The sequence below is a fragment of the Sus scrofa genome, chromosome 1 (assembly GCF_054392235.1).
Source record: "Sus scrofa isolate SSC_HxYL_T2T_F1_AM1 chromosome 1, Sscrofa_HxYL_maternal_Yorkshire_Landrace_v2.0, whole genome shotgun sequence".
NCBI lineage: Eukaryota > Metazoa > Chordata > Mammalia > Artiodactyla > Suidae > Sus > Sus scrofa.
In genome coordinates, this window is record NC_139383.1 from 20,975,076 (window position 1) to 20,987,246 (window position 12,171).

The following is a 12,171-nucleotide window of genomic DNA, read 5'->3' on the forward strand; positions in this document are numbered from 1 at the left end:
CAGTGGGTTAAGGATCTAGCACTGCTGCAAGCTGCAGTGTAGGTCATAGATGCAACTCGGGATCCGGTGTTGCTGTGGCTGTGATGTAGGTCACAGCTGCAGCTCCAATTCAACCCCTAGTCCAGGAACTTCCTGATGCCCCAGGTGCAGCTGTAAAAAAGAAAGAAAGAAAAAAGGAGCCATGTCAGAGTTCCCTGGTGGCTTAGCGGTTAAGGACTCGAGATGGTCACGGGTTCAGTCCCTGGCCTGGGAACTCCCACATGCCACGAGTGTAGCCAAATAACTAAATGGGCCATGTCAAAATGGGAATAAATGATATTTGCAAGGGCATTGTGAGGATGCGTGAACATAAGTGAAAACACCTGGCAAAGAGCTGGCATTGAACTCTCCATTGTTATAGTCATAATTATTCTTACAGTATATGTGTGACAGGTAAATATCCGTGTTACCCTTTCTGTTACCTCTAATCATATCCTCTTCAACTGCTCGCCAATTCTCTATTAAAACTAGCAAGAGTTAAATCCTACAAAGCAGCATGTGAACAGTCTCTGAGTAGTTCTGAAAGCTGCCTAAGGAGTATTTGGCACAGCACACAACGCTGCAGCTCTATCTGTACCTATACACACTGCTTGTTCCACTACCATCCATACTTCTAGGCTAATTCCCGCATGACGGCAGCAAAATAATAACAGAGAAGGCCCAAGTGTGCTCTGCCCTCCATGCATCAATGTCAAAGGGCTGTCTTCCTTCCAGACCTCCTCAACTGCCCCTAATAACATAATTAGAAGCTCACCCACCACGTCACCAAATGAGAGGTATCTTTTGGTTTTACTCCCTTCTGGAAAGAGAGTTTGTAAATAAAAGGTCACTCCAGGAATAAAAATAGCAGCAGCTTCAGAAAAAGAGTGCAGCCTCTATAGATCCATAAAGGTAATTGGAGACTGACTCTGAGACACCCAGGCTGCAATGGAGTGAAAAACAATTCTGCTAAGAAACTTCGCGTCATTAACTGCGCTAAGAGGGGGGCTTCCTTCCACAAACGACAACACAGTCAGCATCAGCCTCAATTTCAGGCTTCCTACCATCTGATCAATACCACATATAAGCCACTTATCAACGGAGAGGAGACTCTGAACCTCCCAGCCTTGAGCATTACAGCCTGAGAGACAGAGCTGAGACTACCCACAGTATACAAGGCAGGAAGAGAAGTCAGCCCGCAGCACACTGCCAGCCCCACCAATATGAATTTAATATCAAATATCAGCATTCAGAGCACTTGGAAAGTCCAATTATTTTGCAATGAACAAAAAAATATATATATAAAGGCCATAAATATTAAATTCTCTTAACTCCATACAATTTATACAATTTAAGAATGTTTTATCCTAAAATAGGGGAAATTCTAAGAAATACATTTTATTTTCTTTTTACTGCACTTCTACGTTTCATTTTTTCTTTTTTTTTAAATTTTTTTAATTGTTATTTCCCCCATACAATTTTTTTTCTACTGTACAGCATGATGACCCAGTTATACACACATGTATACATTCTTTTTCTCCCATTATCATGCTCCATCATAAGTGGCTAGACAGTTCTCAGTGCTACACAGCAGGATCTCATTGCTAATTCATTCCAAAAACAATAGTTTGCATCTATTAACCCCAAGCTCCCAATCCATCCCACTCCCTCCCCCTTCCCCTTGGCAATCACAATTTTTTCTTAACCTCTTTTCTGAGTATTTAACCTCCTTATTTTCAAAAACATGTTGAAATATCTAATACTACATGCATTCCTCTGCAGAGATAGTGTGAATAAAGAGTACCTGTCACTTTATCAAAATGATACATAAGAACCTTGAATTTTATCACATATAGAATGAGATCAAATTTTAAAAATAGGTTTCCATCATACAGAGATGTTTGTAAAAATTAATAAGGCAATGTTTATATAATAGTCTTCATCTTATGGTCAAATCAAAGTCTGAATATGAGTCTAAGTTACTAGTATGGGAGTTCCCGCTGTGCACTATTATCCATGAGAATGAGGGTTCGACCCCTGGCCTTACTCAGTGGGTTGGGGGTCTGGCATTGCGGCATTGCCATGAACTGTGGCGAAGGTCGCAGACTCGGCTCAGATCTGGTGTGGCTGTGGCTGTGGCATAAGCCAGCAGCTATAGCTCTGATTCAATCCCTAGCCTGGGAACTTCTATATGCCCGGGCCCTAAAAAGCAAACAAACTAACCAAAAAAACTAAGTTACTAGTATGAAATAACATACTGGCTCATAAAAGATAAATTATCTTGCATCCAAACTTTAAAACTACTTCAAAATTTATAAACACTCTTCTTTATTCATTTTCTTAGTACAGTTAAAGGAGGGGGAAGGGATTCACAGCTCTATAAGCCATTGTTTCACATTTCCCTTCTCTCTCTCTCTCTCACACACACACACACACACACACACACACACACACACACACCTCCTATTTTCTACCAGGAATTCAGTAAAAAAAAAAGGAATTAACCTGCAACTTTTCAGTTTTTCAAATGTAACAAATTTGCAGCACTTAACTTGTATAGAACTGCCCTCCAAACCACAAAAATTAAGCTAACAACCTTGGCCCAGGTCTCTGTTTCGGGGAGGCAAAAATATGTTACAAGGTGATAGCAGGACAAATAAAATTCTAAATCATGCTAGTCTTTTTTTTTTTTTTTTTTGTCTTTTTGCTATTTCTTGGGCCGCTCCCGAAGCATATGGAGGTTCCCAGGCTAGGAGTCGAATTGGAGCTGTAGCCACCGGCCTATGCCAGAGCCACAGCAACACGGGATCCAAGCCGCATCTGCAACCTACACCACAGCTCACGGCAACACTGGATCCTTAACCCACAAAGCAAGGCCAGGGATTGAACCCGCAACCTCATAGTTCTTAGTCGGATTCATTAACCACTGAGCCACGACGGGAACTCCTAAATCATGCTAGTCTTATCAATCCTTTTACCTTCGTAGAAATTTATACTGAATTTCAAAAGTCTCAAATTTGTTCAACTCTCCATTATCAAGCCAATGAGTTACTTTAATTTTTCCAAAGTAAAAGTGTTTAAGCACACAACACAAATTTAGATATAACCGAATTATTTATACATGTATTAAGTGACTGAGTATAATTTACACTCTAAATATTTTCTTTCAGGTTTCCAAATAAGTGTTTTCTTTAGATTTGGGTTTAGGGGGGAAAAAAAAAAAGTTCCTAGAAGCATTTTTTGGCTTAGTAAATCTTACCCATTAATGACCTTTCTCCATTAGGGGGACAAACACGGGACTGAATTAGGAGAAGAAAAATGTGTTAAATCCCTTAAGGCTGATTTTCCGAATTCTTCTTCTAAATATTTTGCTCGTCTTAAAATGCCTTTGACAGGCTTGCACAGATCCAAGGGCCGCTGCCTAGCGTGGAATTTTATTTCTGTGATGGGTAAGAGAAGTGAAGCAAGAAACATCAACTAAACTGCCTGGTAAATCTTGAAGAAAGATAGTTTAAATTTTTTTCACTTCGCTAGCTCGAATGCAAATCAAAAATTCTTCTAGCAGAACCTGGAAACAAATCTCAATTTAAATCTTCACCTGGAAATATGGTAGAGAAATTAGCTGTTTTCGCCATAGAAACACACAAGTCTTAGAAACACATACACCACCATTCAAACTCCACTACAATTAGAGAGAAAGCATGATATTTGAAGCACAACTTTCAAAGCAACTGAAAAGTGCCAACCAGCTGGTGATTACCTGAGTTTCAAAAAAGGCAGCTACTGGGAAGAGAAATCCCTAGGCTTTATACCTAAAGAAAGAAATATCTTGTTGGATGATTTCAAACTTGGATTGACCTTATTGAAGTCTCTTTCACAAAATTTTACACATCCTGGAAAGCAGCTTCTCATTAGCAAAAGAGAATTCTTTCAGAAGCAATGAAAGCACCATAGACCATACTCCCACTTCTTTTTCTGGATGCTGTATGTGAATCAATCCCCCACTCATGTCCCACTAAGCAGCAGTCATGTCTTCTTCCTCCCTTGTTTTCTCATCCCCAGTCTGTACTTTCTGAACAACAATTCATTTATTCAAACAGATGCATCAATATGTCATGTGGAAACATATAAACATTTGTAATAACCTATAAAATACTATAAATAGGTAGACAAAGAAACAGAGACAAGAGGATACAGGCTGCTCTCAAGAAGAGAACTTAAACTGCCTGAGTTTGTTTCAAAATCTGCTATCTAGCATGATATTGTACCTCAACAATATTTCAGTCAATGAATCAATAAAGTCACTTGTTAAACTAATCCTATCAGAAACAAAAAACTTTCATTTTAATACAATTGAATTCAATTTTAAAAAATTTTTAATTCTTTAATCTTACATGGAGTTCCTATTGTAGCTCAGTGGTTAACAACCTGACTAACATCCATGAGGACAAAGGTTCGATCCCCAGCCTTGCTCAGTGCATTAAGGGTACAGTGTTGCCGTGAGCTGTGGTGTAGGTCGTAGACACAGCTGGGATCTGGTGTTGCTGTGGCTGTGGCTGTGGCATAGGCTGGTGGCTACTGTTCCGATTCAACCCCTAGCCTGGGGACCTCCATATGCCTGAGGTGCAGCCCTAAAAAAAAGTGAAAAAAAAAAATTATCTTACAGTCTCAGAAGACCTAGGAAAAACCTTCAAATTAAAAATATGGTGGCCTAGCCTTAAGGGCTCAGCATTATCACTGCTGTGGCTTGGGTTCAATGCTTGGCCTGGGAACTTCCATATGCAACAGGCACGGCCAAATTAATTAATTAATATAATTAAAATACATTTTCAAAACTGTCAAAATTACCTAAGAGTATGAGAACTTCAGATAATTAACATTTCAAATGCTATTTCTGTAAGTTTATCACATTTATACTTTGAAGTGATTAAAGCTAAAAACTGCATTTAAAATTGATTTTCCCCAAGGGACAACTCTACAGCTTTAAAAACTCAGGCACTTTTTAAAATTTAAGTCCTTTCTATAAGAAGTAAAGCAAACAAACATAAGTAAACAAAAATAAATGTTTAGGACATCTTCAATCAACCAATCAATCAATCTTGACTTTGGCTTCACTCTTTAAAAAGCAAAAAACACGTTGCCAGCCTCTCTGAGAGAAATGGAGATGGATGGATTGAGAAGGAAAAGGAAAACAACTCCACTTATCAAAGGAGAAGCCTGAGACCCATGAACAAAGTTAAATAAATCACCCAGCATCACCCACCTAGCAAGCGACATAGTCACAAACAGCACCAAGCGTGACTGACTCCTGAGCCTGTGTTCAATGCACTTCCAAGAGACCAAGGAGGTCAAAGAGATTTTCGTGGGGCAAAGGGGCAGTTAAAATATGTCTTGAAGCACAGACGAAGTCTGATTCGGGCAAAGCTGGGGAGAAGGGCATTCTAGACACAGTGAGACATGAGGAAATGCTACACTACCCTCAAGACTTGATACCTGACCACAAAGAGCACATTTAATATAATTGTGTACCTATGAGAAAACACACGGGCTGTAATGTTTAATGACGTCAAAACAATGTTCTAAAATAATCCAAACTTTGGAAAGTGTTCGATCCTGAAAACTTTTTACACTGTACAGACTTAGGAAGATATGCTCAAAAAATGTTCTTGAAGAAAACACAGACTATCTGAAAATCAACCTTTTTAAGCAAACACATGCTTTGCTAGCATGTAACTCATTCACTCTGCTTCCAAATTCATCACAGTTCTGGAGCCGTTAGATTCCAGAAAGTCCACAGTCTCACCTGGACTGTATAAAGCATTTTCAGCATTTTTAGCACCAGGGGAAAAATGTTTGTTCCAACTAAGAACCAACCTAAATCCACCAAAACTACCCACCTTACTGTCAGAGAATTAGAGTGTATAAGAACAGGATGGGCACCTAAACAAGCGAACCCCATCCTGAGACCAGACATATCAGAAGTTAGTTGGTGCCATAAATCAAGTCAAAAACCCATGTCTCATCATCCAATACTCCTTCTCAAGACTGGTATCAGTTTTACTCAGAGACAATTCACATGCCATAGAAGTCACCATTTAATGTATGTGATTCATTAGTATATTAAATATTTAGTATATTAAATTATTAATGTTTTAAACTGCGGCAAATATATGTATATAACATGGAAACTGATATTTGAACCATATTAAAGTGTACATTTCAGTGGCACTGATTTAATTTGCAATGTTGTGCAACCACGGCCACTATTTCCAAAATTTTTCCACCCACCAAAACAGAAACTCTGTAACCATTAAGCAATAACACTGCCTTCCCCCTCCTCCCGAGGCCCTGGTAACCTCTAAAAAAGTTTCTATCTCTATGTATTTGCCCCTTCTGATATTTCATGGAAGTGAAATCATGCAATATCTATCCTTTTGTGTCTGGCTTATTTCACTAGCATAATGTTTTCAAGGTTCATCCATATTGTAGCATGTGTCAGAACTGCTTTCTTTTTCATGGCGAATAGTCCATTGAATGCATATGCCACATTATTTTATCCATTCACCTGTTGATAGACACTTGGTATGTTTCTACCATTTGGCTACTGTGAATAATGCTACAATAAAAACTGGCATACTACTGTCTGTTCCAGGCCTTCCTTTCAATTTCTTTGGATCTAGCAGTGGACTCGCTGAGTCATATGGTAATTCTATGTTTAGAGTCTGAGGAACTGCTAAACTGTTTTCCACTGCAGATGCACTATTCTACACTCCCACCAGCAATGAACATGGGTTTCAAATTCTCCACATCCTCCCTAATACTTATTTTCCTTTTTAAATTATTACTATTACAAGCATCTTAGGAAATGTGAAGTGGTAGGTCATGGTTTGTATTTGCATGTCTTTCATGATTTGATGCAGACCATAAGGCTGCATTTTGGAAATGCAAAAACTACCAAACAACCCCCCGCCCAAACTCTGAGATATCCTGAAGACTTCCTGAATTAGCCCCAATTCAACAGCATGCTACTCCAATGGAGCCGGGCTTCAGAGACAGCACTTTTGCATTTAATCCATACATTATTGTGGAATGATTCATTTATTCCTCAAAGAATTATTTTCAGAACTAGATATAACTATTAATTCCTGCCCGTCATCTAATTTTAGAGTTAGTAACTTCTTACCTACTTTCTCCTTGCTGAGTTAGCTCCTCATACTTTTTAATGAATGCAGAGGAATACAGAGGGGAAATGTTTTCCTATTTTCACTTTTTTAGAGCTGCTAAACTGAAATGAAGAGGGTCCGTAAAAGACTTACAGGCATCAGTCATTGTTTGAAACCTTTCCTACAGAAATACCTTCTGGAGAAACTCTTTGACATCTTAGACATAACCATATTATATGTGTTACAAATGCAGAAGAACAAGGATTCCATTTATGGGGTCAGACATTGTAAACTTTACCACTTCACTTTGAACTTTTGTCCTGGGAGCAAAATAGTTTTATTAAAATCACTGGAAATGTCATAGAACAAGGAGAGGTTATTTAGGGGAAGATGTATGAGTCATAAAGATGATGAGTCACTGTCATGAAAAGCCAATAGAAAATTCTTTCTTAGTCATTGACAAAAATTAGACGTATAAAAAAAGTTCCTGTGAAATTTGACTCTTCACTTTATTCCTGTGAAATAAAAGATTTATTTTGTTCTACAAACTGTCTATAAAACTCCACGAAAAAACTTCATAAACATATATCTCTAGATATAGAAAATTCATGCACATGAGTTTCCAGGAGAATGCAGAAAAATTTCTTTTGAATATAAAAAAATGCCAGTGATCTGACCTCAGACTTGGTCATGACAAGTTCTACTTTCCAAAACAGGAGCAAAAATATGTCCTTTCAAGACTGTTAAATACTCATATAGTATTTTTATATTTTTAATTCCTTTATTTTTATTATTTTCACCATATTAGGAGGAATCTCAGAAATTCTTTTATATTTCTTTTAGAGTCTTCATAAATCCCTATGATACAACAATAAAAAAAATCTAAGAAATAGCACTTCTTGGACAAAAAAATTTGAAGAAAAATATTAAAAAAAAAATCAATACTTTAAGTGTCCAAATGTCTTCCCACATTCCCACTTAGGAATGCAATTATCTTCTATAAAACTGGTATAGAAAACCTTTAAATGTATACCATACAGTTATAATTACTACAAATGTGATTCTGGGTCATCACTCAGATAAAAACATATATATAGTGAAAAACAGGGAGCAGTGACTAATCAGTAAGTGAGCAGTGAAGACGCCAATGTTAACAGTTCAAAGCCAACAACTTCAATGAGTTAAAAGGCATGGCAATACACTTTGGCTTCCCTCCTCAAAACTACTTCAGTTGAGTTCTGTGTGTCAGGATCTATACAAAGACAGATGAAGACCTAGACAACAACTACCCATGCACGCCAGCTTAAATATTACGGTCACACTCAGGGCATATGGAAGTTCTTGGGCCAGGGATTGAATCTGAGCCACAGCTGAGGCAATGCTGGATCCTTTAATCCAGTGTGCCAGGCCAGGGATCAAACCTCTGCCTCCATAGGGACCTGATCTTGTGCAAGTAGATTCTTAACCAACTACGCCATAGCCAGTACTTCTACTTTTGCTTTATTTTTGCTCCCTAAAAGTAGGGTGTGAAGGATATCCATTGTCCTGATATAAGAGTTATAAGCAAGACAGTCTTCAGACTGAACCTACCATATGCACATCAGCATTCATTAAACAATTATTATTTGCAAGTAGGCTCAGAAATAGTTCATATAGTCTGTTTCATGAGCTTGATAAGCCACAGCTATGCATCCTTTTGAAGGATATGAAGGCTTTAGTTGCAGGAAATGCAGCAATATTCTAGAGCTGTGCAATGCCATGCTGCCAGCCACCCTGCCTACATTCCATCATTTGGAGACTCATAGGCCTGGGACTTTTCCCCTCCTTTTCTGCTGTTCATCCTTCTTTAGCCCACTTCACTTTTTTGAACATATAAACCTCACTCCATCCTGCCTCCCTTGATTTTTTCCACCACCCTTCCCTAGACCTGTCTTGGCTTAAGTCACCATTTTGGAATTTTCAGCCATAGTCTGGCCTCACAGGCCCTAGTCACCCTGAAGCAACCCAAATGCCATGTGAGTATGTCTCTTTTTATCATTTTTCTTCTGGAGTGTCTTTTTGCATCTTTTCTTTCTCTTAAAACCTCCTCTATAATGACTAGAACATTCTTTAAAAAATTTCAACATAGAAAGTGTATATCATGTTTGCATTAGCATTAAGTCGAAGGCTTCAAACATTTTTCACTTGTGAACCTCTACAAGAATTTTCAAGAGATTTTTAAGTTGACCACTAATATTTACAATAAATTTAAATAGTTAAAACGATGTAACTCCCAGGACATTGTCAAGGAGCTCCACACCTAGAGCATTCGATTAATAGGAAAAGTCTCCTCTATTACCTAACTGGCAAAACTGGTCCTCACTGTCAAACTAATCAGCTAAATCAGACGTAATTTCTGACATGGGAACTCTGACTTCAGTTTTCTATTTAAAAACCACATTCAGGAGTTCCTGTTGTGGCTCAAACAAAAGGAACACAAATGGCATCCATGAGGACACAGGTCCAATCCCTTGCTTTGCTCAGTGGGTTAAGGATCCAGTATTGCTGTGAGCTGTGGTGTAGTTCGCAGACCCGGCTTGAATCTGGTATTGCTAGGGCTATGGCATAGGCCAGCGGCTACAGCTCCAATTTGACCCCTGGCCTGGGAACTTCTATATGCCCTGGGTGTGACCCTAAAAACACAAAAAGACAAAAAAACTAAAAAAAAAAAAAAAAAAAAGAATACGTTCAGGGAGTTCCCATTGTGACTCTCAGTGGTAACAACCTAGCTAGTATCCAGGAAGATGCAGGTTTGATTCCTGGCCTCGCTCAGTAGGTTATGGATATGGTATTGCCGTGAGCTGTGGTGTAGGTCACAGACGTGGCTCAGATCCCACGTTGCTGTGGCTGTGGTTTAGGCCAGCAACCGCAGTTCCAACTAGACCCCTAGCTTGGATCTTCCATATGCCCCAGGTGTGGCCCGAAAACGCAAAAATAAATAAATAAATAAATTAATTAATTAATTAATTAATTTAAAAAAGCCAGTTCATATGTAGCTCCAGGGAAATATCTCACTCCCGGATTCTCATTCCTGGATGGATGGATGATGGATGGATGGATGGATGGATGGGAGGTGGTGGGCACAAAGCATTGCCCCAGATGCAAGAAGTCACTGATTACTTTAACAATTCTTTAAAAAGTGTTCTTTGCTTTCCATTCTTAAATTGCTCCCTTGTTTGCTGCAACAAAGTAAGATTTAGGGGAGGTAGGGGGGTGTGAGGTACATCTTTCTCTTGTACAGAGAAAGAAAAGATGGGAAAGGAGAAGGCAGGTACCTAAGATATCTCCTCAGGTTGCTTAAACACTGGAAAAGCTGGCCACAAGGGGACACACATATTCCAGTGTGCAAACCACTTTAGGGACTCACAGTTGTCCCAAGCCAGGATAATACTCCAGAGATGGTGAGCTATAATTTAATTAGAACAGCTAAACTCCAGAGGTGGCCACTGCAAAAGCATCAATTATCTTTGTCGCCATTAACACCAGAGACTTTGCTAATTAATTTAATGAATGTGAGAAACGTGCTTTCACTGTGGCTTGAGAACTGGCATAATTAGAAAGTTAGAAACAAACTCCCACTGGTGAATTTAGTGTTATTCAATGAATGTGAATTGGCCAAAATATTTTATAGTCATGTCCCACCATAGATTAAACAATAAAAATCTACCAAGTCAAAGAGGCTAGATCCCTTAAGCCATTAGGTGGGAGGATTCTAGTTACCCAATGCTGTCTATAAGGCTAACTACACCTTCTCTCTAAAACAGTACTGTCAATGGAAATATACATTCTTTTCTAAAAGAAATTTTTCTTTTCTAAAAGCCATAGTAAATAAGTAAAAATGATTTTGGTAATATGTGTTATTGAACCCAATATATCCAAAATACTATCATTTCAAAATATACTCAATATTGTTAAAACTACTGGTATCTTACATTCTTTTTCTCTTCCTAAGTCTTAAATCTTGTGAGTATGTCAAACCTATTTCCAACTAGTCACAGCAGCCTTTGCACTGCATTGCACAGCTTTAGAATATTGCTGCATCTCCTGCAACTAAAACCATATCCTTCAAAAGGACACATAGCTGTGGCTTATCAAGCTCATAAACCAGGCTGTATGAACCATTTCTGATCCCACTTGTTGATAATGATTGTTTAATGAATGCTGATGTGCATAAGGTAGGTTCAGTTTGAAGACTGCCTTGCTTATAATGTCCTGTCTTGATAGCAGGACAGTGAATATCCTTCACACCCTACTTTTAAGGAGCAAAAATAAAGCAAAAATAGGAGTTCCCGCTGTGGTGCAGTGGGTTAAGAGTCTGACTGCCGTGACTCAGGTCCCTGTGGAAACGCAGGTTCAATTCCTGGCCCAGAGCAGTGGGTTAAAGGGTCCAGCACTGCCACATTCAGTCCTTGGCCCAAGAACTTCCATACACCATGGGTGCAGCCATAAAATTTTTTAAAAATAAAATTAAGCAAAACTTAATGGCTGTACATGACCAAATTGGTTTTGTCCATTTTTGGTCCAAAAAAGAGACAATAAGAACTGGAAATATTTCCAACTGTTTCTTAGATTCATCACTTAAAGTTTTTCTACCCTTTTAATGAACATTAGTCGTCCACCTATTTTGTGGTAAATACTGTACAAAGAAACAGATGGTGAGATTCACTGAGCACCAAACCAACAAAATTGGTCCCAAAAGAAATCCAAGTGCTACTTTCAAGAAGCTCTCAGGAGGGGGTATGTAAAGAGCTGGGAGACGGGTGTGAGACAAGCATATAAATGACAGATGGACAATTACAACCAGTCTATTAGGTACAGGTACCTTTATAAATTCCCAGGAAAAATAATTGTTTTTGATGAAGGTGCGATCAGAGAAGAATTCAAGGAATAAGCTGTATTTGAATGAGGGCTTGAATTGATAATGTTAAAGGCATATTCCACAGCATTAAAG

The 12,171-nt window shown here is 38.6% G+C and overlaps 1 protein-coding gene and 1 long non-coding RNA gene across 17 annotated transcripts in view; both read right to left on the bottom strand.

The window, feature by feature from the left end:
- Window positions 1-12,171, bottom strand: part of UTRN (utrophin) — a 535,632-nt gene that overhangs the window by 423,862 nt on the left and 99,599 nt on the right. The gene's annotated exons all lie outside the window — the stretch shown is intronic.
- LOC146405963 (uncharacterized) lies at window positions 1,415-9,187 on the bottom strand. The gene is made up of 2 exons (XR_014845194.1): window positions 4,545-9,187; window positions 1,415-2,856 (listed from the first exon to the last, which is right to left on the bottom strand). It is a non-coding gene; the product is annotated as an uncharacterized LOC146405963 (long non-coding RNA).